Genomic DNA, 24,818 nt, shown 5'->3' on the forward strand with positions numbered 1-24,818 from the left:
TTCAGTGGCAGTTTTGCAGAAAGAAAACTCAGACCTGTAACTGACTAATTAAAAGATAGTAGTCATACTGATGCTGTCCTACCTCCTTCTCTTTTCTCCCTGTATAATATCATTGCCTGAAAAGTAAAGAAAATAATAATCATGGGTCTGTCTGCCTGCTTCACTGGATAGGAGTGTGCTGTAGCAGTACTTTGCCCAGGGAAACCAACTCTACAATCTAATCTTGAACTGCCAGCTCTAATACAGAAAAGGAAAAGGGTTTTTGCTTTACAGTGGTCCCCCCACGTGAAAGAGATTTTCTTCACAGAGTTTTGTGTTTGAGGTTCTGCGTTTTCCTTAGGGTTTGTCCAAGGGGTCACACGTCTACAACCTTCAGCAGTAAATAGCTGGATGAGACCTGTTAAATCCAGGAATTGGGGTTTGTCAGAAATGTGGAAGATCATAACGTGTTCAGGACCAGAGAGGTGGCTAACCTTCCCAAGATTTTGTTAGCTGCATGGGGGCAACTGACCCTGATTATGTGAAGAAGAGACTTTCGCTTCAAGGGCTGGACTTGCTCCCTCTCCTGCAAGCTAATGGTCAAAATTCTTTTGCCAGACTGGGAGCGGAGTCAGTCCTGAATCTGCAGCTTCCCTGCACTTTATATACATTGGGTTACACAGTGGTCATATGTGGGTTGTAAAAGGATGAAAAAGATTCTTTAAGCAAAGTACAAATAACATAAAATTAAGGGCTCATTGACTCTTTACAGGAGGCCTATTTAGCTAATACTAACAAAGCTTTTCTCCCATTTTAACTGACGTGGTTTCAAGTTTGTTTTAGCTGCTTTTGTTATAATTCACTCTGGCTTTTTTTCAACCCTTGCCCTTTGCCTTTGTGATCTCTGTTTTCCCTGCATCTGTAGTTTCCTTTCTTACGTTTCACTCGAGCAGATTCCTTCCATCCACTTCAAGAATGGGTACTCAAATCAATTGTTGATTGAAATCCTGGCTCCCTGGGTGTTTCCCTCCACGGCCTTTAGTAGTGTCAGGATTCAAGATACATTTGTTTTTCTTTCTTGCCATTACACAAATCCTGCTCCCCAGTAGGACTTTGAAGTTCGTATTGTATTCATTAATAAGATTTTAAATCTTTTCAAGACAGTCCCTCCTAGCCCTTCTCCACCAGCAGGATGTGTAGCCCATTGCATATGAATTGGTTCCGGGAGTGGGGCCAGGGAGCATGGGAGTGGGGCTGGGCCCGGAAGCGGGAATAGCTCCTTCCCTAAGCGTAGGAGAAGGGATTTCTGGGTCCTAGCTTGTGAGGGTTGAGGAGGGAAGAAGCGTGGCCATCTGTGCTGAGCATGGGTGGATCAGCTTCTCAAAGAGCTGCCAGCAGTAACGGGGAGTGGGGTCTGCTAGGACCCGAAGAGGTTCGCAATTTGTGAACCAGCTGTGATTTCAAAAGTTAGTTTGACCGAACTGGGACGAACTGTCTCCAGCACAGTTTTGGCTACCCACAACCTCTGTTGGCTTAGTCTCGTATTTCTGATGCCAATGCATTGCCTAATGATGTCAGCGGGTGTTTTGGGTTTGCAAGGAATGCAGGAATGGGTTCTCTGAAAAACAGAATCTGTATGTAGAAATGTCCTAAGACAGAAAGATGTTTTGCAGAAACTTGCATTAAACATTTTAGCAAGAAAACTAAGCTTCTTCCAGTCCCTTGGCTACTGTTTTTATGAATTATCCTTGCAGGTAGCTCACATTCTTCCAGGCTGTCTTCAGGTGCTTTTGTGAAATGCTTTTGAGGGGAAATTACTCAGGAGAATCTTTCTGACCAAGACAGCATTCACCAATTGCCTGGAAACCATTGAAATTTGCGAGACTTCAGAAGCTTAAGTACTTTTCTGAATTATGCCTTGTCAGATCAGCATAGCTATTCCAGTGGATCTTTTGTGGAGATGATAATGTCTCTCAAGTGTTAAAGATTTTAGCTTTACTTGATTTTTGTCCTAGAATTTAACAGTAGGCTATTGTGTCTACCCAGGCCTTTGCTAGGCTTGATGCTTTCATCAGTGGAGTGAAGTCACCACACTTACTTCTTTTGAGGGTATTTCCTGCCATAACCAGTAGTACGGCTGCCTTTAACATATCTTCTCATTTTTGTCAATTCTTTCAGAGTAGTCTTCCTTTCTTTTTTTTCTTGTTTTTGCTCAATGGCACGTAAGGTCTGAGACAGGAGCTGGGTTCTTTGTAGTAGATGTGTCACACATGGTATGAAGCAATGCCTTTGTCAATGGGTCTGTAATGGGCTCTTTGGTGGAGCTCACAATCCACAAGTTCTTTCTATGCCCTCGTGCAAAGAACTGATTATAGTTTAATCCAGACAATAAGTATTCACTTTTCTAATGTGATGCTCTAAGTGTTCAGGGATTCCTTTCTTATTAAGTGTCTGATGTGCTCAATAAATTCACCAAGTTCATCAGTTATAAGCATCCCCAGGTAGCTTCAGGATGAAAGCTTCTGAAACGTATCAGCTTGTTAAGTGTTAGTTTTTATGCTCAAGAGAGTTCCTGCTGTAACAGTGTGCTGAATCAATTTCCATGTAGCCTTTAGCGACTGCTGTGTATTGGCTTTTGTCAGACTGTGACAACCCCAACTGTGTTGGGGTTTTCTTACCTTCTGACAAAGAAATGTCATTGGCCTTTTCTGACCTTGTCCTGTGGTCACACACGAGATTTTGAAAGGTCTTTTGAAATGACTTGGCTTCTCCCTTGGTACGATAATATTGCAGAGTACTACTTCCTGGATTTTCCTGTTAGAACATAACAGTTTTTACAGTGGTAAAGTTTTAAATAGAGTTTGAAATACTTGGCATCAGGATAGAGGTTTTTGCATGCAATATATTAGTCAGTGTGACTTGTTAAACCCCTAAAAACAGTGGCTTGTGCAAGAAATTGCATGTTCGCTAGTAAATCATAGAATTGTAGGAATGGCAGAGAGCTCAGGCGACCAGTCCATCTCTCTGTTTTGTGGCCGAGCCAAGGACTATTTCTGACAGTGATTTGTCTAACCTTTCCATAATGGACTCCAGTGATGAGGATTCCATGACCAGCCTCAGTGAGCTGTTCCAGTGTATGGCTGTTTTTGTTAGTTATTTTGTCCTAATAGCTAACAAATCTTTTGCCACACGGTAAGCAGAACTATTCTTCTAACCTTGCTGGACATGAAGAACAGTTGATCACTGTCATATTTGTAACAGCATCTTGCATATTTGAAGACTTATGTCTTCTCTCAGTCTCTTTTCTAGACTAAACAAACCCAAATCTTTCAGCTTTTCTTCCTAGATCGTATATTCCAACCTGGTGTGGGGTTTTTTTGTTGCTCTTCTCTGGACTCTTTGGATTGTCTGCATAAATCTTGAAACATATTGTTCAAAACTGGACTGTATTTTTGATTAGAGGCATCACTAGCGCCAAGAGGTGTGGACTAATTACTTCTTATAAAATGCCATATTTGCAAGAGAATCATACTGCTAACTCAGTTTGCACATGGTTGTATCTAAGATCTTTCTGCAGTTCTGTAGCTAACTTGCTTTCCTCTGCTTTGGAATTGTGCATTTGATTTTCCTGCTGAGGTGCAGAACTTGTCTTTTTATTTCATCCCACCGATTTCACAGCCGGTGATTAATTGACAACTCTTTAAACCTGTCCTCTGAAGGTTTTTTTTACTCTTCACAGCCAGATGCCCTGCAAATTTGAAGTGTACCTTAATATTCCATCATTCTACTTCTAACTGGGCTTTAGTCAATCTTTTCAAAACAAAGCAATAACAATACAGTTTTCATCCAAGAATCATATAGTAATGTGTTTTGCAGAACTTTCTTCTACTGGTTTAATGATGGAAGTGTTGGGGGTGTGTTGTGCAGCATGTGTCACAATCTTACTAAACTCGAGATCCTATTTTCTGTTTCCACCTCAACCTGTGAGCCATAAACATGGAACAAAATAGAATGGTCTGACATGATTTGTTTTTCACCTCCATTAGGAAGGTTGGCCAGAATACTACCTGTGTCCCTGGTTCCCCCAGCTCTTCCCTAGAGCCAGTAGTCACTTCTGGTCGGTCTGGTCTGAGTCACACCTAACAGTTTTATTAGTGCTCATGAACAGCATTGGGCAATGGCTGGATCACTAGCTGAAGCTTGGCAGTATGTCTGTAATATCATGGATTTGGGCTCCTGGCAGGCAGGCAGCTAACACCCTAGGACTCTGGGTTGACAATGGATGTCTCTGTTCATCTCAGAAAGAATTGTAACAGAAAAAAAATAATCTTGCCGTGATAGTCATCAACGATGCAGACAAAAAAAAAAAAAAAAAAAAAAGAAAACACAGCAATTTACCTAGAGTCTGGTCTATTCAGTAACAGGTTTCCCAACACGGAAATGGTCCATCTTTGCTTCCCAAATTATCTGAGAGCAATAAACACACTCATCAGCTGACTTGTCCTCCAACTGCTTTGAGAAAGTTTTTAAAGGGCTGCTTTACCCCCCCCCCGCCGTTGCTGGCAAATGCACAGATATCTAACTGAAGTCACATTACTTAAATAGAAACTAATAGAAGAGCTGGTTGTAGAAGTAGTTAAGGATCTGGTCACAAATATGCAGTAAGCTGCTCGTCCTCCTGGGGTGAAATTCACCTTGGACAGAGACAAGAATTGCACCTTGTTAGCTCAAAAAAAGGTAACTATCCTCCTTGTATTCTAGTCAATCTAGCTATAGAGTGAAGTGGGAAGGCAGAAGAGGGATCTCAAGAGTGTTGGCCTGATAGCTCAGTGACTATTTATAGCAAAAGAGAATGATCGTAAAATAAGACGAAAATATTTTGGTTTTATATTAAGTTATCCTAAAGTGAATCATAGTCTCTGAACCAATAAATAATGGAGAAAAATGTTTAAAAATGAAAAAATGTTAATGAAAACATGATTTTTTTTTTTGTCTCTTCTGGAAGCATGCTGTGCCAGTTGCAGGAGTACACACACCTCCTTTGACTCACTGGAGGTGAAAAACAGCCATATACTTGCGCTGTGGTAGTTCATAGGGGTTTATAACTATTTTGTATCTTTTGAGCATTCAGGAAAATCCGTCCCACAGATTTTTAAACTATGATTCTGGCTACAGAGGCACAACACATTCTTTTCTGTTTTTAATAAGTCTCTCTCTTTGTGCAACAAATCCTTCTAAAAAAATTGTACCAGCAGTGCTAACCAATGGGTAGCAGCTAGAGGCTGGGGGGAGAGGAATTGCTTTGGCTGGACAGAGACTAAGGGATTTGTACACCCAAATTTCTATTGTTTTTAATAGGAATTTGGCTTAAAAAATCTTAGCCCTCATATGTATTCAGTCTCTAACAACTGGAGGTCTCTAACCATGCATTCCTATCTTGCTGGATCAAATCCTCCACTGGCTGGTGCACCAGCCAGGGGAAAGCAGATATGTCGTTGCGCACATCCTCGGGTGAGACTCCTCCCTTGTCAGGTGCACTTTGGTGCTTTTCTGATTGAGAGCACCTACCATCTGCTGGTTGGAGCTTACAACTGAAGGAAGGAGAAACCCATATCCCACCAGGAGTGCAGAGGTTACTTAATAATCTTAAGAAGGTTTACCATGTTATAATGTGGATTAGTTTTTCTCATTCTTTCAGTGGCTTTTCAGAAGATTAGGAAACACTTTATGAAAATGCAGGACACTTTTGCATTCTACCTTTATTCTATACACTCTGGCGCACTGTCATTCTGATTGTCCCATGCAAATAACTGGAGGGAATGGAAAAATAATAATAAAAAAAATTCCTTGAATAACAAAAGAAATTGATTATCTCATTTTAGTTCAGATGGGAAACCCGTATGAAAACCTGGAAGCTTAAGTATATAACAAGGGGATGCTAATTTAATTTCTGAAGACCTATATGATTATTGAGACTTCTGTAATTTAGGATTATTTACAAGAAGGCTAAGTATTACTGTTACTTTATTGTATTCAGTTAATCAGTGGCTTATAAGTAAAGAATGTAACTTTGTAAGGTGGTTGCAGGCAAAAGGGAAATTTCTGCAATAATGTTTGCATTTTCACTACCTTTTGAATTGACTCTTTAATTTATACAGAAGAGAACTTGCTATACAGGGACAGCATTCGCTACTGTATATGCTGACAAAAAAATTGCAAAGGAGTAGATTCCTGCGCAGAGCTTCAGCAGTGGTGCAGTTAGATTAACATATGTTCAGTGTGAGTCTGTTAATGTGGAGGATGTCAGAGAAGTGAGAAACTCAGAAACCTTGATCAAGGCATCAAGACAACGGGACACATCATTTTGACACAGGAATTTTTATGGATTGCATGGGACTGGCTGTACTCCAGAATAAGTTCCAGGCCGAAATGTAATTCCATTCTATATCTTCCTTCGTGTTAGAAACCTGAGTAGCGAGTGGTTATTAAACTGGACTATATTACGTGCGCTATTTAAGCACACTGAGTACAGTACATGATTACAACTCTATTTTTAAGTATGCTTCCCTTTAATGTGTTTTTACTTAGAACGGCTCTGTAGGTTAATGTTGGACTCAACCCGTATACAGAGTGCACGTGGTTCTAGAGGGAAGTTGCATTATCTGCCAGTGCTGAGCATAATGAAGAGGGGAAGTGCTCTCCAAACTGTATGAAAAGAATGTATGAACAGGCATGATATTTTTACTTTCCTGCCCATTGCAGCTGCTGCTTTCATCCCAAGAAAATAAGTGCTCAGTGCAGAGAAGGTGATGGCTGAAATTCTCCACCTGTTCCCATAGATATGCAGCTCTCTGGCAGCACAGCACAGTTCTTTGTGCAGGCAATTGAACCACCAGAGCTAGTGGGCTAGATTAATGGGAGGAATTATGTTTAAATGCCTCTTTAGCACTTAAGGATATCTCTAGGTGTCACTGGCATTCCTCTGCCTTCCCACCTACCTTCTCTCCCCCTATGCCGATTCTTTCTGGGTTAGTTTCTGCTAGTGAAATTCCCACAGGACCCATCAGTCTCTTTCTGAATTTGTGCCACCTACCTGAGTCCTGACCAGATCAATCCTTGGGTCTGTAGGCCACAGCTTAAAACTGAGAGAAAGGTGTTCTTATCCCCTTTCTTTCCTGTCTCACTTGTGGTTACAGAAAAAGGTGTGTGCAGAGAATATGTACAACTTCATGAGAAAAAGGCCTGTTTTGTGGTGTTGAATCAACTATTCCTTAAGGTTCTTACCTTTCAGACAGGAGATTTTGATTCAGCTATTTCACCTGTTTTGGTAGATGAAAAAATCTTTTACCCAGGAGAATGCTGTAACACTAGCCAGGGTTGGGATTTTTCCACTCGGCGCCCTCCTACTGATGTTCCTGCTGTATTTTCGCTGTGCAGTATTCAGAGAGAAAGAAAAAGAATGATTTCTAGCAAATCTATTTTAGGATATTTACTACAGAGGAAGGAGAGGTAGGTCGCTATCCGTTGAGACTAGTAGGCATGTACAAAGTGGAATAGTTTTTTTAAAAAGGAAGAAAATAAAAAGGTGTGTGTGTACGGGGGGTGGGCAGGACAGTGGGAACCTGCTGCGGCAGCTTCGTGGCTGACACTCTGCTGGAAGATGTAGGTTAAAATCTCTTGGCAGAGGAAGAACAGGAAACTGAGGCTGAGTGATGAATGTCCTGGCACTTGGGTTACAGAGTACAGTCTCCAAGCCAGTTTGTAAGTGTGTGTGTGCGCGCGTGTGTGTGTGCATGTGATCTTACGCTGCACTTGTCTTTGTGTTTCCTACTGGCTAGCTTAACCAGCTTCCCGCTTAGTTTGCTGTCTGTGTATCCCATTTCAGTGTGCCTGAGGCCTCTGATTGATTTATGTGTTGCTGCCAGCTTGAGACATCTAATGTGGTTATCACCTCTAGCTCTTTACCCCACCCTTAAAGTGCTAAATAACTCCAGTGGTTCAGCAGCTGGTTTATGAACAGCTCAAATATCAGCGCAGGGAGGGCGAGGGGGACACTGGGGCACAGTAACCTCCTCAGCTGTCTGAGGCTGAGCCATCTCTTCTCATCCCTTCGAATTAGCGTCCCCTCGCATGGCACAGGCCAGGTACAAGGCAGAGCTTCTGTGGCCAGGTGCCCTTTTGAATCTAGCTCAGATGCACAAGAATCATATTTTATACTGCTGAATGTAGCCCTTCTAGTACGGTCTTCTGAATTGAATGCCTAAACTCCATGTATAACGAGGAGCCTTGTTTAGACAGATGCTAAATTGGGAAGCGCTGTTAAGACTGGGGAAGCCCGTTCTGAGTGTACCTGGAAGTGGGCACCTCAGGAATGTCACTTGGAAATGAAACCATCAGATGCTGGGGTTCAGTTAACTAAATAGGGCTCTGCTTCTGAACCGTTTTTTTAGGCTCTGTTTATAACTCTAACTGGAGAAACTCTTTTATGGTATAGAGCATCTCTGGAAACAGATGTATGTCTCAAATAGGTCAGAAGAAGTGTGCCCTGAAACGGCCCATTTCTCTCCATTGCCTGTCAGGAGCCAAGGGGGCTACCTCAGCTGCAGACATTATATACCAGACCCCCAAAGTGAGGCGAGATGAATCTCTCCTGTAGGAACTGGAACTGAGCTGGGCAGAAGCTAATCTGGAGATTCAGTGAGACAAAATCTGGGTTTAGGCCCTTCTATCCAGGCACAGTTCCTTTGCGTATCCAGGCCTTCACAGCTTAAATGTTTGTGAGTGCTGGGATGACTTGCAGCAGCGTGGGTTTGTCTTCCCGGTGTGTCTCAGCGGAGGTGGAGGGGGGGCAGCCCCCCTGCTCCGTGGCAGGAGAGGGGTATGGGATCTGTCCCGGGTGTTTGCATCCCCTGAGCCTCTGCCGCCTGCCTGTGCTTGGAGCCACGCGATGAGGCGTTGGGATATGGCCACTGACCAAGGATGTGGGCTCTGCCCCCCAGACCCCCTTTCCCCTCCACATTGTAAGTACTGCCCTGTGTGAAGTGCACCCTGGTCTCCTAACTGGGCATCCTAGCATGGCCTTTTCTGCCCTGTATTGCAGCTGCCTCCAGCTCAGATAGGAAAGGAGACAGTTCCTCTTAGGCACCCAAATAAAAGTTAGTTTTCTCTAAGTGCTCACCTACTCCCCAGGGGTTTTTTTTTTGGTGATGTGTATCCAGAGTCATTTGGCTTAGGGTTGTCAGCTCAGCATTATGATTTAGAGAGAGAAGAGAAACTTCTGGGTAGAGATGTCAACAATATCAATTGCTCTACGTTTCTGGGAAACGTCTAGCTGATATAAACTGTGAAAAAAAAATCTGCTGTGAAAAGCTATTTTAAATTAGAGAGTTTACATATCTGAGGGGAAACTGAAGTTTCCTTTTTCTGTCCAGTTTAGAATTACAAAGGTAGATGCATATAAATATTTTTTCCTTGAAATTTTTATCTAGTTATTTTCCATTTCTTTCTCTTTTTCTTGTTTACAGTCCCCATGCTTATGTAACAGCTCTCAAGAGGAAGCTGCTAACAAGCCCATCTGATATTTTGTGCCAGCTGTTTTAGTGGAGGCGTGCTGGGTTAGACTGAGCTCCACCTTCTATGTCGAGGTATATTAGACGAGTAACATCATAAAATATGGTTCAGTCAGAATGATAGCCTACTTAACCTCTTGGCACTCTTTTCATTAATTTCTTCTTGGATCAATTACTATGTTTTGTCTGTCACAGAACTGGGCTGAAAACTCCTCTGGGCATGGAATCTGTCATTCATTTAAAGAACATCAAGGCACACTGTTCATGTTTAATTATTACTTTAATGCAAGTGCTAAACTGTTTTCAGTCACATCTAACAAACATGTTTTCTGGGACTGGTTACTGCCTGACCTCAAGTAAGGGCAAATTAGGCTAAGCCTTGAAATGCTGCATCAAGCTGTCATCTCAAATAGAAGTGAGCTCATTCATCCTCACGTGAACTATTATATAGATGAACTGATGGAAGTAGGATATATTAACTGCCCAGCAGAAAGGACATTGCAGTATGCTGATTTATGATGAGTACATTCTAGAGTAATCCTATTGATGATGCTTAAAAACATCTGTTCACAATGTTGCAGTAGCTAAGCTAGCAATATTGTGTAGTAGATGAAAGCCACCTGTTGATGAAGCCTTTAAAAAATATTTATATAAATATTTCTGTTGGTGCTGTTGCATCAGTTTTTTTTCAGGATATCCATTATGGCGTGACACATTCATTTGGAAATGGTCAGAATATTTATAAGCCCAGTTCAGCAGAATGTGGGCATGTGATCAACGCTCTTGCTTTCAGTTGCTCAAAAAGCCAGTTTGATGCAAGACTTAGAAGTGAATGCCATGCTAAGGTCACTTTAATGACAGAGATAAGAAAAAAATCTAAGTAGAATTTTTTTCAGGATAAGGTGCATGTAGAAAGCAAGGTCTTATCTGTGTGTATTTGAGAGATCAGTCTGAAAGATTAAGGACAGAAAACACCACGATACCTAATGCCTTGGTAGGGGTAGGATTTACTGGGTTTTGAAGTATTCCAAAGAAATTACATTCTGAGCAATGAATTTTGGGACATCCACAATCACTTCATACGGCTGATGCATTCCAATTTTAAACTAAGTCAGAGAGCACATCCACTTCAACTGACCTACCATTCACCCTGATCTCATCATTACTCTATATTAACAGTTGACTAATATAATGACAGCACTTCTATCAAGATGCAGACCTAACTTGAAACTTCCTACAGGCATGATCCTAAGGCCTGAGAGTCTCAGTTGTTTCTAAGTAACATCTGTTGGGAAAATTCATTATATCTGGCAGTAGATTTGTTTTGACACCTGAGACCAAACTTTCCTGGGTTTTCCTTTTTGTCTTCTTCCTTCCTGCCTGTTGTTCCTGTGTCTCCACTGAGCCACCCTGCAGTCACTGCTGATGCTCATCACTATCCTTTCTTCCTGCTGGTGACAGTGGGAGCAGCCAGCAGGGCTTGGCTTGACAAGTACTAAATGAAGCTTGTACGTGCCAGAAATGTCTACCTGTGTTAGTGACAGCCAACAGCTTACCAGGTATTGTACTGTGATCTTTTGAAAGAGGACTTGTAAGTGTGAATGACTGTGAAACCGGTTGTCTTTTGCTGCCCTTAATGTAGAACCATTAAGAGTTTTAAAATTTCAGCTTAACTTTTGAGTTTGAAGAAAGCTTTCTTTGTAAATTTCCTGGCCCTGAGTGCTTTTGCTTCATGCTCTTGCCACGGTACTCTGTTGGTTTGTCCCGGTTCGAAGGAATAAATCCTGTTTTAAATTTCCTTGGTTTCTTATAACAAAGGGCTCTGGAGGAAAGAAAATCTTTTAATCCTCCCAGCAATAACCTGACATGACCTTCTAAACACACTATTAACTCAAAAATATTAGCAATATTTTGTAGCTGTCTTAAGAAGAGCTTACAATAGAGATGGACCAAATATTTAGAAGAATAATTATACTTGGATCTGAGGAAATTAGTATCCACAGCACAATTACATGTTTAAAAAGGGCTAAATGTTAAAAACTATTTAAAAAGCTGTGCAGTGGGGTATTGTTCAGTAGCACTGGCAGAGCACAGCCAGTTTTCTGCATGCTCTTTCTAGGCTTGTGATTTCCTGACTGCCTTAGCACAAATTACTTGCCTTCTCTGTGTTCTTTAGTTACTCCAATCTGTTTTGCCTTTTCTTTATAAGTGCTAAGCTTTTAGAAGATGTTCAGAGCTTTTTTTTTTAATGTGCTCAATATGAGATATTTCTTAGAAAATTTGCAGGAGGAGACAGTTTTCTGCAAATCTGGTTTCTCTGCTATGTCAGCAGGCTGCCAACAATTGCACTCAGCTTAAATGTCAAATAGGTGTTTTGTAAAAACTGAATACTGTTGTACTAATATAAGTACATTAACCTAACTCATTTGGAAAGAAACTTATGGCACTAAAGCATCACAAAGGTAACAACTGAAATTAGGTATACAGCTCTCTACTCTGACTGGGAGCAGAGAGAGATACCATATCATGGGATGCATAGTAGAGTAATTCAGAGAGAAGTCAGTAGGAAAAGCTGAAGAAAATAAATTCAAGCTTGCTTTCTGTCACTTGGGTTAAGATACCTAAATTCAGGGTTAAAATAGGTGTTTAGAGCTGGAAGTTGGTTAAGTACCTCAGGTGTGCATTTAGGTATGCAGCAGGCAGCAGTTGTACATTCCCTCACAAAATTACTTGATAAATCCTGCAACCTTTAGTCAATCATTCTCCATTATGAATTTTCCATTTGATACCTGATCTAAACCTAGTGAAGTTAGTGAGCGTCTTTCAATTGCATCAAGCACAAACTGCAAAATAACAGCTAGACCTACGGAGACACATGGGGGAATATGATGCCCCAAAGTTGGATGTACACAGCTACCCTATGCTGCTATGTGCCAGCAGGTTGCTTCAGAGCCAGTTATAACCATGTTCTCTCTCTGGAGAGGAGAGTAATTCAAGGGTGGAGCTCCCACTTCTTCAAATTCAGGTTTGAACCCAGATGAGCAGTCCCAATCAGAACATATGCTTGGTGCCAAGTCCTCCTCCTGGTTGTGAGAACATTTTTGGGTCAAGAAGAATGGTATGGAGAAGTATAATAGGAGGAGAATGGTGACAGGAGCGGTCAGGTATGAAATCCTTGTGTCTTTGGTGGCCCGTTCTTGCAGCCCAGGCCCTCTCGCACGGCAGAAGAGAAGCAGCATGGTAGTATGGAGGCTGGAGCAGCGGCTCCACTGGCTGTGCTGCTGGGTGTGAGTGTGCTCTCCCCTCTCCTGCATGGGCTTGAAATATCCTCTCCATTCCGTGTTTCCAGCCACAGCAGGTACAGTCGTGTAACTCTACTCCTTGGAGAGCGCCTTACCTAGCACGCTAAGGGGTCATTTAGAGGAAAGTGTGGCAGGGACGCATCTCTGCCCCGCTGACACTATCAATTTGCAAGAAAGACCTCTGGGGTCTTAGTCTCCTGATTATTCCCCCTTAGCCCTAGTAGCTACCCCGTACATGGGACCCACAGGTTGCTACTGCAGGGAGGAGATTTTGATAACCATGATATGTCCTTGATACATTCCTATTTAATTACAATGATATTCTATTAGTCTTAATTTCTCTGAACACCCTCAAGTGTTTCTTCATTCAGTTGTAAGTCCTCCAGCAGCCAGCACTTTGCCCAGAAAGCTTTCTGCTTTTCTTTGAGGGCCGTACTGCTGTCTTCACTAGCCTCTGTGGACCCGTCTCTGGACTGTCTTCTCGTGCTCCTGCATGTTTTTTGCTTGTGACAAGAAGTAGTTGTTGTAACAAGCAAAGTCCAACTCCCACTTCTGCATTTGACTCTGGGGAAGATCCCTCAGGCTGCATGGCCCAGCTCCTCCTCCAGCCTTGTCATGCTGATTCGTGATTTAGCCTGTAGCTTCTATTGTTATATTTATTGCTAAACAAAAGGAGTATTTTCTTGCTCCCTCGCTTAGGCTGAGTAGAAGATAGTTATGTCCACCAGCTTGCACGAGCTTTGTGGCTGCCTGCTGATCAGAAGGCTTCCTTGCCGAGCACAACCTCATCTCCAGCAAGGCAGTAGGCAAGGAGCTCGATGGCCTGGCAAATTCAGTAACTTTCCCCAAGGCTGTATGGATCTTATATTATCCATGGCTTCTAATGGGCTGCATATTCCTCACTGATTTAGTGGTTGACTTGTGATGTTTTTGGATGAGTCAAATCTCTGTAATAGAGACACTACATCTATGTATGTGGTAAATGTGAAAGAAAACAGATGTCTATAAAAATCACTGACTCCGATTTCGAACGATGAACAGTATTATGATTAATCATAGCTGTACAGCTAATGTGTAGTATCTCTACAGGATGGGGTGGAAATTGCTTGCTTCACACCTACATGACTTTCACCATAATATTTGGATTTCTTTTTAAACTCGGCCCAAAATACTCTGGAGTTAGGTATAGGCTGTTTATTTAGGGAGTAATGGTACAATCACTATCGTGTTTTAAAACTTCTAGTACAGTCTCGCAAACTTAAATTTATTTCAACATTGATTTTTTCTGGCAATATCTGCACTTGCTCTTATGTAAAAGGAAACAAACAGTAGCCACTGAATAAGTGTCACCTAGAAATGTGGAAAGAGAGTGTAGCAGTTGTTCCCCAATAGATTTCTTCCAATACAATGTAAATTTATTTGGTGCTGTTCTTATAAGGTGTCTCAGACCAAAGCTGAAACATTTGCTAACAGTAGATTAAGGACAGAATCCTAATCCAGACTTAATCAGACACACCGAAGCACAGAGTTTCAAAATTCCTGAGATCAGAAGGCAAAGAATTTCGCAAATAAGTATCAGCCAAGTCCTATTCCTGTAAGACTGTAGGTTGAATAATGAAAGAGCAGTGGCAGAAAGTAATAGCTGAACAAAGAAAAATGAAAGGTCTGACCCTATGAACTAGCTTTAAGGTCATGAACAGGATCTTACAAAATCAACACAGATTCATTACTGGAAGAAGCCAGAATAAAGTCTTCAACACAGGGGCATGTGTGATGAGTCAGATCTGGTCAAGTGATGCATACGTGCAAAATTCTGAATAAACTGGAGTCTGCTAATCAAATTAACAGGCAGTGAAGGGAGAATTTCCATAATGAAGCCTGCAATTTCCTGGAGAGACTTCTCTAGACTGCTAAGCATAGTTTGGACAAATCACAAGACAAAAGAAACACTTTTTTTCACAGGGCTCTGTGTGCCCTATAACAGGATTTGGGGAGATGGACAGACAGTCTGCAGTGCAGACATATTCTTTTGTTGACCTCCCTGCCTTGGTGTCAGGATTGAGGCACTCTCGTGCTCTTTAGAACCCTCTTAAGACCTTGTCCTCTGGCTTAAATAAAGACTATAGAATGTTCTAAATGCAGTAACAAAGATCTGGTTTTTTTCAGAAGTACATAAGATGTAAGTTGGTAAGTGGACACTGAGCGTAGGTGTAAGATATCTTTCATTTTTTTGTACTAGTTTTTGAAAGATGGTATTTCTCAGAATAATGTGAGAAGACTTGGAACACTGATTTATTCCTGTTGGAAGATTGTTCTGCAAATGACTCCAAATTGCAGTAATTTAGAAATCTTGAGGTTCTTTCTATATTTGGATTTGTACATTCAGCAAGCTTTTAGTACAAATATATGAATCTTTGGCAATTACTTTAATTCATGAATAGAACTTTAACTGAGCTGAATGCATGAATGTACCTTACAGTGTTCAGCCTTTGTAAGACATTTCTACTAAATTGGCTTATGAATTTCCTTTTGATGAGCTTAATTGTTGACAGATTTTTCAAAAGCCAACAACAGCTTGCTTTGCTAGCTAGTATTCACATGAACTGGATAGTCTTGTGAAGTCCTTTATTCAATTTGCATAATATTTTGCTTCTACTGTAAGACGAAGTGAAATCCTTTGTAGCAAACCTAACAATGTTAGACATTGTAAAGACATCAATCCCAATAAAATTAAAAAAACCCAGAAAAATCGCCCTCCCAGCTTGTCCTTCAAGATCTCAGAATATGCAAAGCTAGAAAAAATAGATAATTTTTCTTTTTATTCCATAGAACTATTTAGAAAAAGTCCTAAATAATGAGATGTGATCTCTTATTCAGTGAAGATATTTTGCTGGTTTCTTCAGCAGAGCTGTAACTAGGCTTTTCATTTGAGATCCCTCAAGTCGGAATGCATTGCAAATGATAATGTATTCATTAAATCAACAAAACAGACAAGCCATTTTGTCCTTTCACATGAAACAGACAAATTCTGCATCTTACCTATCCAGAAATTTTTGCTGTTGTTGGTAATATTTTAGAATTTCTATCTTTGAATACTATTTACTGGGAGTATAGGTTGGAAGAGAATGAAATTTAAGCTAAGCAGTGGGATCTCTAGCTGTGGATATCTGAGTGAAGTGAAGCATGTAGAAGCCTTGAAAATAGCTGACCCTGTTTTCCTCCGAATATTTCTGAAGAATTCTGGTCCGTTAATAATGCCTTAAAAGTAATAAAGATGGCATCTGTGGATTCTAGCCAAATGAGGCCACATCCTACAGTCCTTGCTTTGTATTACTGCAGCAAATTTCCCATTTGCTCATGATAGGATGGGGACTAGGGACTGACGAAGGGTGGCAGGATGGGAATTGGTTTGTCACCTCTGAGAGTGCGTTTGCAAACTGCTGGAACCACAAATGAGCTCAGTGTTTAGCAAGATGGTGGATGCCAGCATGAAGCTTGGAAGTGCCAATTTTAATTAAAAACTGCATTTTGAAATCAAGTTCGTAGTTAACAATGGGTGGGAAATTCTTCCCACCATGTAAGCTTTCTGAATGCTGTATTGACTGGCAAGATGGGTGCAGCTTCTCCTTCCACAAAAGTGCTGCTACCATCATCTTCCCCTTCACCTCCCCCCACCAGAAGAAAAAGACTACATTGTTTGTGGAATCTCTCCTTATTCATGTCCTGCATTTAGGCCAGAATAGACAGTTTTTATTTTGTCCTCCCCATCCCCCTTCCTTCATTGTTAACAATGGAGTGAACACATGAGATTAACATGGCTCTTGACATGGCTCAGTTGTTTGCCATTTGGAAACTACCGATTCTTCAGTTGTATAATTGTAAAAAAAAAAAAAAAGAGAGTATCAAAAGATTCAGTCATTTTCTGTTTATTCCAAAGACGGGAAGAACAGAGTAGTAGGGGAGAGATGGGGGAAGCCAACAACAAAAAACAAATTAGTTTAAGAACCAGCATGTTCCCCTTACTTTAAGGAACACAGTAAACATTTCAAAAGTGCATGCCAGCTCATTATCTAACTCAGTCTTCATTGACTTCATGAAAAACAGCAGCAGTTAAGCAATGTTTGCCAAAAGCAAATTTGGGTACATGCGTTGCTAAAAAAATGTGACATCCGCTCTGTACAGGTTCCTTAATCTGCCACACAGGGGCAAATCAACATTTCATCATTATCATTTCTCTCTGTTGTTTAGCCCTTTCATGATTGCTCTTCTAGTCTGTTTTGAACATTCTTCATCCAAAACTGTGGTATGACGTATGATTTGAATTGTTGGCCAGAAATTAACCCCTCCAAGTGTTTAAATATGTAGAGACAACTTCAGTAATACAATCTTGAATGTAATATCTGCTTGCAAGTGTCTTTTTACAAAGTTTATTGTTTAAAAAAATCTTAAATGGATGTGGACCATTTATGAATTCCTTCTTTACGCAAGTTTTAAGATTTAGGTTGTCATTAATTTCATGTATTTCTTTAATGAACATTCTTTTCTAGTTTATGAATAATATAGGTAGCTTTCTTTTTCAGTCAATTTGGTGTGTCATTTGCAATTTAAAGTTGCATTATTGAAATTACTGTGACAGAGCATTTGAATATACTGTATATTCAAATATCGTCATTTATTGTGATAACAAACAGCAGATTCCATGAGTTGTTCCTTATAGATACGTTACCTATTCATTGGGAAACTCATATCTCTGTATGTCCAAAACATATAAATCCATGAATATTTTGAATCCTATTGAACTTTGCTTCCTTTGGGATTAACTCTTTACTCAAGAGAAACACAAGCATCTGTTGAACAATTCTTTTATCAAATAGCTTAAAGAACAGTTCCCTTTGGAAACCATGCAGGCTTTTTCCCATAGCCCTCACGTGTCTGGTGTGTATGTTTGTGTCCTGTGGGCATTGATTTCTCTCATCTTAAGTCTCTCCCTTCAAAATTAACAGGCCATTTTAGTAAGCTTTATTTCACTTTGGAATCTACATACTCTTCTGCCATATGTTTAAAATTCAGAGTTGCTGTGCAGTTCTGATCATTAGGTATTCTATTCCACATACAGTACATCATACTCTTACTTGGAAATTGGAACAGGCTGCCCAGGGAGGTGGTGGTGTCAGCATCCCTGGAGGTATTCAAAAAAACGTGTAGACAAGGCACTTCAAGACACGGTTTAGTGGGCATAGTTGACGGTTGAACTTGATGATCTTAAAGGTCTTTTCCAACCTAAATGATTTTATGATTCTATGATTCTACTTTTTATGAGTAAGGGTTGTTGAAAAAATGCTTGTTTACTTGGTTTTTAAATATACAATTTCTGAATTTGTCTTTTTTTTTTTTAACCCCTTTGATTCAGAATTTCTTAATGAAACAGGGAATTCTGTTGGCAGAAAACAATGCCACTTTCTTATGGTTTTTGAAATATTTATCTCATTTTCCTTTGGGGAAAAATAAAACAGCTGGTGAAATTAGGATTTCAAAATGGAAAAAAAAAAGGCTTAAATAAACATCCATTTAACATTTTGTCAAAAGCTGGAAAATGCTGGTGAAATTTAAATCTCCTCATCTTCCCTGATTCTCCCCATCTTCAAACATTCCCTTTGTTATTGTTGAAATTTTAAATCCTCATGAGGACCAGGTGACAGAATGCTGATTTTCTTTTTCTCTTTTTTTTTTTTTTTTGAGGTAGTTATGTCCAAACCAGAGTATATCAATATGTTCCAATATTTATTTCAGCCTTTTCTTTGTTGTTAAGCAAAGATTGCTTCATTCCCATGGCGTGGTTACTTCAGTCAATGCAGTACAATCTGGAAAGTACATTGACATGGAAAATCAAAGTGTTACACTTTGAAAGCAGTTTTTAAACAGCAGTAGAAAGGACATTGGCATTGTCAGTTGAAATAACTGAACCTTAACTATCAGTGTCGATCAGGGAGATGTCAGAGGAAGAGCATAAGGGGAGCAATACACGCTTGGACCAAAGGTCCCAGCACCTTGTTCCTGACAGCAGCCAGCAGAAGATGCTTCTGGAGAAGTCTTAAGAAGCAGGGCAAGTACAGAGTGATTCGTCCTGCTTGTATACTTTCCCAGCTTCTGACAGTCAGCAGTTTTGGGACTCCCTGTGCTGAAGTTGCATCTTAAGCATTGTTTTTATGAACCACTGAGTGCGGAAGCAACAATAGGAACAATGGATCACTGTTCAGCATCAGTGGCAACTGCACTTAGAAATAAGTAACAGTGCCACTTCAAAACGCTTGACATGGACAACAGAAACAGAAGAGCCAGGAAATTATGGCAGTACTAAAGCCACACCCATGGCCAGAGGCAACATCTTACAGCTCCTCCAAGCTGTGAACTCCTTGGGAGCTGAGAATCCCTACCGTGCAGAGAGGTAGGAGCCAAACTCACCATTATATAATGCAGCAACTTCTGCCCCTGTGGGATCTTCATGGGACATGGTGTCTTGTTCTTCAATGTAGGGGTTCCTGCCTGGGTGTTCCTGCTGAGTTTTTTGTTTGGTGAGAGTTGGGTGACCTTGCCTCATACCAATACATGATGCCACAAGTCAGCTGATCTCTGATGGTTAAGACAAGACTTCCACATTCTCTCAGAGTTACTATCTCTTTCTCTAGTTCCTGTTGAACATCTGCCTCATGTAGGATGTAAGCAATCCCATATCGTTTCCTCTGGCAGCCCTCTTTGGGGGCTGTCAGCAGGGCTCCCCAATAAGTAGCTCTACAATAGTCTTCCTGCACAATGCTTGACCTATCACAATGTGATCAGCTGTGTGTTTCTTTCCATAGCAAAGCATCTGGGAAGCGACACAGCCCAAAGAAAAACAGGAATTCAAAATTTCCTCCTGAACTGGTCTGCTCCTCCGCATCTGTAGGAAGGGGCAGGTAGGCTGCTGCAAGAGCACTCTGCAAGCCCCTGCGCAGGGAGCCCCACTGTTAGCCAGTCTCTTGACTCTGCATGAGGCAGTGACTCCTGCTGGGTTCCTGTGAGTTTTTTGCGTGCAGCATTTCTCTGCAAAGTAGCAACATGCTGGGACACAAAATAGAAAGTCCAGTCCTGGTGTGAGCACTGCACAGAACAGGAGGGCAGTTGTGATGGGTAGGAACTGAGCTGTGATGGTGTTGTGCGTAGTTCCTGATGTGTTTTAGAGACAGCATGTGTATGTTTGGAGTTTACTTGGGGATGCAGAGTAATATGCCAACACAGGTTTCTGAACAGTTCCTCGCTGTATAAATAGCCCCATTCATTTCAGCAGATGGCTCTGAGTGTAACCCAGCTGCCAGAGTCTAGTCATCTGCCTGTACAGCTCTTCCTTGTTTTACTTACTTTTGCTCTCACAAAAATGTCACTGAACCCCACAGAAGTTTTGCTTGGGTGAGGACTGTGTTAAATCATCAAAAAAATTCAGGAGCTGAGACCAGATAAGAATTAAAATTGTAACAGTGTCCACAGTAATCACAACTGAAACCAGTTTTTGTCCCAAGTCACCTGTCTCCCATTTCCTGATGTTGCAATGTTGTGAATGGCAGACCTTGTTTCCTTTTGCAGTACCATTATTTTTACTGCATCCTTTATCTTTGTCTTTTGGAAAGAGCAAATAAAAACAAAGCTTTGCTTTACATTTTTGCTTGAAGATAAACTGGAACATTTTAACAGACTTAACTTTAAATAACTGTTTACTTTTGCAGTGGTCAGGGCCAGTACTCAGGGCTATAGCTACATGGCTAAACTCCATGCTCCTTTTTAACAATTTAGGGGTCAACATTTCTGAAAGTATGGGAAGGATGGCATTGGTGCAAAGCAGTGGGTATGCTGCCCACTTTGCCTGAGAGAACTGCAAGACTCAAAGAACAGAAATGATGTAGGTCAGTCTTGGGGAAGTGGCAGACCATAATCTGTGAATGACACTGATGTACACAGATATGTGAAGAGGGCTTTATCTTTCTTTCTTTCTTTTTTTCTTTCTTTCTTTCTTTTTTAATGGATAAGCTTTCACTACCTGCTAAATTTAGACTGTTAAACTCATTTGTCTGAAGCCAGAGCTGAACCACATCCTTCAGATGCGAAGGGCTGTTGCATTAAACCATTGTGTTACCCAGAGGGCTCAGTCAAATGAGGACAAGTTTGCAGGCAGGTGCAATTTCCTTTTAGGAAATTGATAGATGGTGCTTCTGCATTCTGTAATGTGTTGGTTTTAGCCTCTACAAAATACAGCTTGCATTCTGTTATAACTAGTAACAAATCACGCATCTGGAACAAAGAGGAATGTAGCTGAGCAATATATTACATTTAACTGCAATCTGGTTCAGATCCCCTGATTCCTTTCAATTTAAACTGTGCAACAAATGTACTCCCAGTCTTCATTTTTATCACTTGTTGTACCATTTAACAAAGGTCATAGTGACCCAGAGGAAGCTTAAGAGGAAAGTGTTGTGGTGGATCTTGGAAACAGAGTTTGACTGTGATGACGGTGGGCATGAAGCCAAGGCCAGCTCTCCTGCGTGTCTTTCGTTTGCACTCTTTATTTTTCCTTATGCTAGGCTGGATTCAATCATGCAGCCACATCTATGGATGAGGCAGAAATCTGCAATAATTAGTACATCTCTCTTCTCTAATGGCTTTTTTTTCAAAAGAATGCTTAAAATTGTTTACTTTTTCTGTGGTTGGATTGTTGAATTAGTAACAAAAATGTAGCCACTGTTGAAAAGAGCAGTCTTCCAGTGAATGCCTGAACATTTAATTCTGGGCTTAGTAACCACCATCTTGTCAAATCTGGTGACAAACTTTTTCTTAATGCGGATTCACCTGCTCAGGTCACTAGATTCAACGCTGTATTGCCCATTTTTCTTCATTTATGATTTTATCTGTTTAGATTTTGCCTACCTAAAGGCTGACTGATTAGACTGGTGCAAAGCTCTTCGGGAAGCGACGTAAGTGCTGGCATCAACTCGTATTCACTTATTGAATTTACAGTGTTTTTATTCAATGTAGTGACCAATTTTTTAGCAACTGAAATATTTCAAAACCTGTAAAAACTAGTAAGGTAGGAATCAGTAGAACTCCATTAGATGGTCTGACGGTAACATTTCATGGTTCAGAAATGCCAAAGCTATCCTGCTTTCCAAAATTTTCAGATATAAACCCTTACTCTTATTAGTATAATTTATTAAAATTTATTTCACAGACATTTGTGCTATGCTTTATACCATCTTTTGCAACAATACAGAACCTATCCATAAGGTAGACATGTATGTACCTAGCCACATTTGTGCCTGCTAGTGTTTCCAGGTACAAAACACTCAGAAGGTCCGTTTCTGAGAAATTCTTGGAGCTTTGGTATATCACACAGTTTAAAAAAGTTTTCCAAGTTTTTTTTAAAGGGCAGAGTCCAAGTCTTGCATGGTTTTTTTCAAATGCAGAGGTTCTCCTGGCTCCGTAACACACCTACCATCCTGCTGTATCGTTTACAATTCCTCTTTCCTCTGGGCAAGAAATAACCTGCAGTGCCTGAGAAGTATGTATTCAAGAACATGGCATACATTACTTATGTTGTGTCCAGTGACAAATGTTCATCTTTTTGAAACATAACCAGTTTTCTGCCTTTTCTCCAGCTGCAGTCAGAGCACTTTATTTTTCTGTTAGTGTTCCTGTAGTGAAGGAATTTTTGGGAGAGGGGTTGGCACTCTCATATACTTAATGCATTCAGTTTCTTCCCCTGTGTCCATCTAGTGTAAATATTCTGCATTTCTGTGTTCTTTCATATTTACAAATATATATATGGATTACTGAATTTTTTCCATGAGTTCTCTAGTGCTGGAAGTAATACCTGAGGTTTTACATCTATGCAATCTCAAAAGACAAAATCTAAGAAGTAAAACCTACAAGCTCAGTTGAGCTCAGCTGCTAATGCGCAGAAATAAGCTGCTTTTAAAATGTTTTTTTTTATGAATGTAGGAGTTACTTTTGCAAAGAGAAGACCTTCAGTGACTGTGTAGCTCAAAGTACCTAATTTTTGTTCTAAATGTAAATATTCTTATGGTGATATTTTATATAATCACAAATAGAAATATTTGCATTTGTTTTGCTTCTAAGTGCATCATATACATCTTCTTATTGCATAGGAAATACACATACTGCTATTACTCACATTATCTTGCAGTGATGCTTCAATTTAAATTGTAGAAATCCAGGTCTTTGTGTGATGATATTCTTCCTATTCATGCACTTAGTTCTGATCATTATTGTATATTCAGTGCAATCGAAGGCCAAAAGCCCTTTAAAAACACATTAATCACATTAAAACTTGTTACCAGAGCTGTTCATAACAGCTACAGGACATATGTGTCAAATCATACTAATATACTTTTCCAGGACACTTCCGTTTCCTACCTCCCTTCTACATTGTGATTTGTATTTGGCTACAAAAGCAACTGTTGTCTCTAATCAAACTGGGTAAAAGTAGTAGTCATAGTTTTAGTATGCCATGAATAATGAACAGTACATTTCCTGTGGTTCTAGGATTAGTTTGTAATAAAGTATATTACAAATGTAGCTCTGGCATTGCCTCCAGTTAAAAAAAAAAATTGTATCAAGCCCTTTATTTACCAGAATCACACTGAGTAAAAGTTTAACTATAACGTCAAGGCTATCTTCTCAACAACACAACTGGCAAACTGAAGTGAATTAGAGAACAAAGTACAAATTTGTTTGCAGCCAGCATTTCCATAAGATAATTCACATTTCACTATGTACTTACGGAATGCCACTGTGACACTTGGTTGATGTATACATGCTGAGTTGATAAGGGAGGGAGAATCATGTTGTAACATACTTCCCTTGTTGACTCATGGGCCCTTCAGCACACGTTACCGAGTCTTCTATCCAAACCCAACTCATTTGTGCCTGTTTTAAGTCTAATTACTCCTGTTTTAAATACTGCATACAATTAAAAATGTTAGAATTGCACTTATCTATGAGTGAACTGCCTAGTGTGTTGGCCATTATGATCATGGTAGTCAAGCTGGCCACATCACAGAAGTCACCTCTCATGAGCTAGCAAAGTTGCTACGCAATGAAGAGAATTTAAAGAGACAAAACCTGGCCATGTTAAAGTTAATGATGGTTTTGCTGTTGGCTCCGATGGCTTCAGAATTTGTAAGAATTGTTTCAATATGTCCTAAGATCTGCTTTCTCAGAGCATTATGTCCAAATGGATCTCTTCTCCAGTAGCACTGTAGCCCTCTGGACTTTGGGATGAGGGGCTTCACATAGGGCCAAGAGAAGCTCATTGAAAACTCCCTTTCTGGACCATAAAAATGGACAGGCGTTTCTGAGAATACAAATAAGAAGATGCATCATGTTATCTGGGGTATCTTATAATTTCTGATGAAGAATTTAGGAACTTATCCCTAAATATGCCAATTCTTTTAACTAAGTGACATGTCACCTCATTGGTTTAGAATTAATACAGTCACATTTTATTATCTTGCGTGATTCTGTGGAAGAAACCCCTTTAAAATCTTGTAGGATGATCTAAGTACTTCTTTTTTAGTTGCCGGTATTATTTTAAATGCCAGGATAATCACAAAAGAATTTTAATTTTATTAAGGAAATATATTTTAAAAAAGATTAAAGCTTTGCTTCTGATTGTTAAAGCGGTATTAAAACAAGGTGGAAATGTGTTTGTAGTTAACTCCCAGAGGACTTGGTGTCAGAAGAAATGTCACTCTCTATTGGTGTCAGAAGAAATGTCACTCTCTATTCTCCTTTTTAGGAAGGTGGCCTCTACCAGATGTAAGCTCAGAAATGGCAATTGTCATTCATGTAAATGACTAGCAGGTTTATCATGCCAGTCTCTGGGGCTGTCTTGAATTTTGGCAAGAGGCAAAGAGCAGGCCCA

General features: G+C 40.3%; 1 long non-coding RNA gene across 1 annotated transcript in view; it reads left to right on the top strand.

Moving 5' to 3' along the window:
- The first annotated feature begins 4,504 nt into the window (after positions 1 to 4,504).
- Positions 4,505 to 24,818, top strand: part of LOC142031934 (uncharacterized) — a 159,746-nt gene continuing 139,432 nt past the window's right edge. Inside the window, exon 1 of the long non-coding RNA XR_012650674.1 lies at positions 4,505 to 4,716. This is a non-coding gene — a long non-coding RNA (uncharacterized LOC142031934). The remainder of the gene's footprint in view (positions 4,717 to 24,818) is intronic.

The sequence above is a fragment of the Buteo buteo genome, chromosome 6 (genome assembly GCF_964188355.1).
Source record: "Buteo buteo chromosome 6, bButBut1.hap1.1, whole genome shotgun sequence".
Taxonomy (NCBI): Eukaryota; Metazoa; Chordata; class Aves; order Accipitriformes; family Accipitridae; genus Buteo; species Buteo buteo.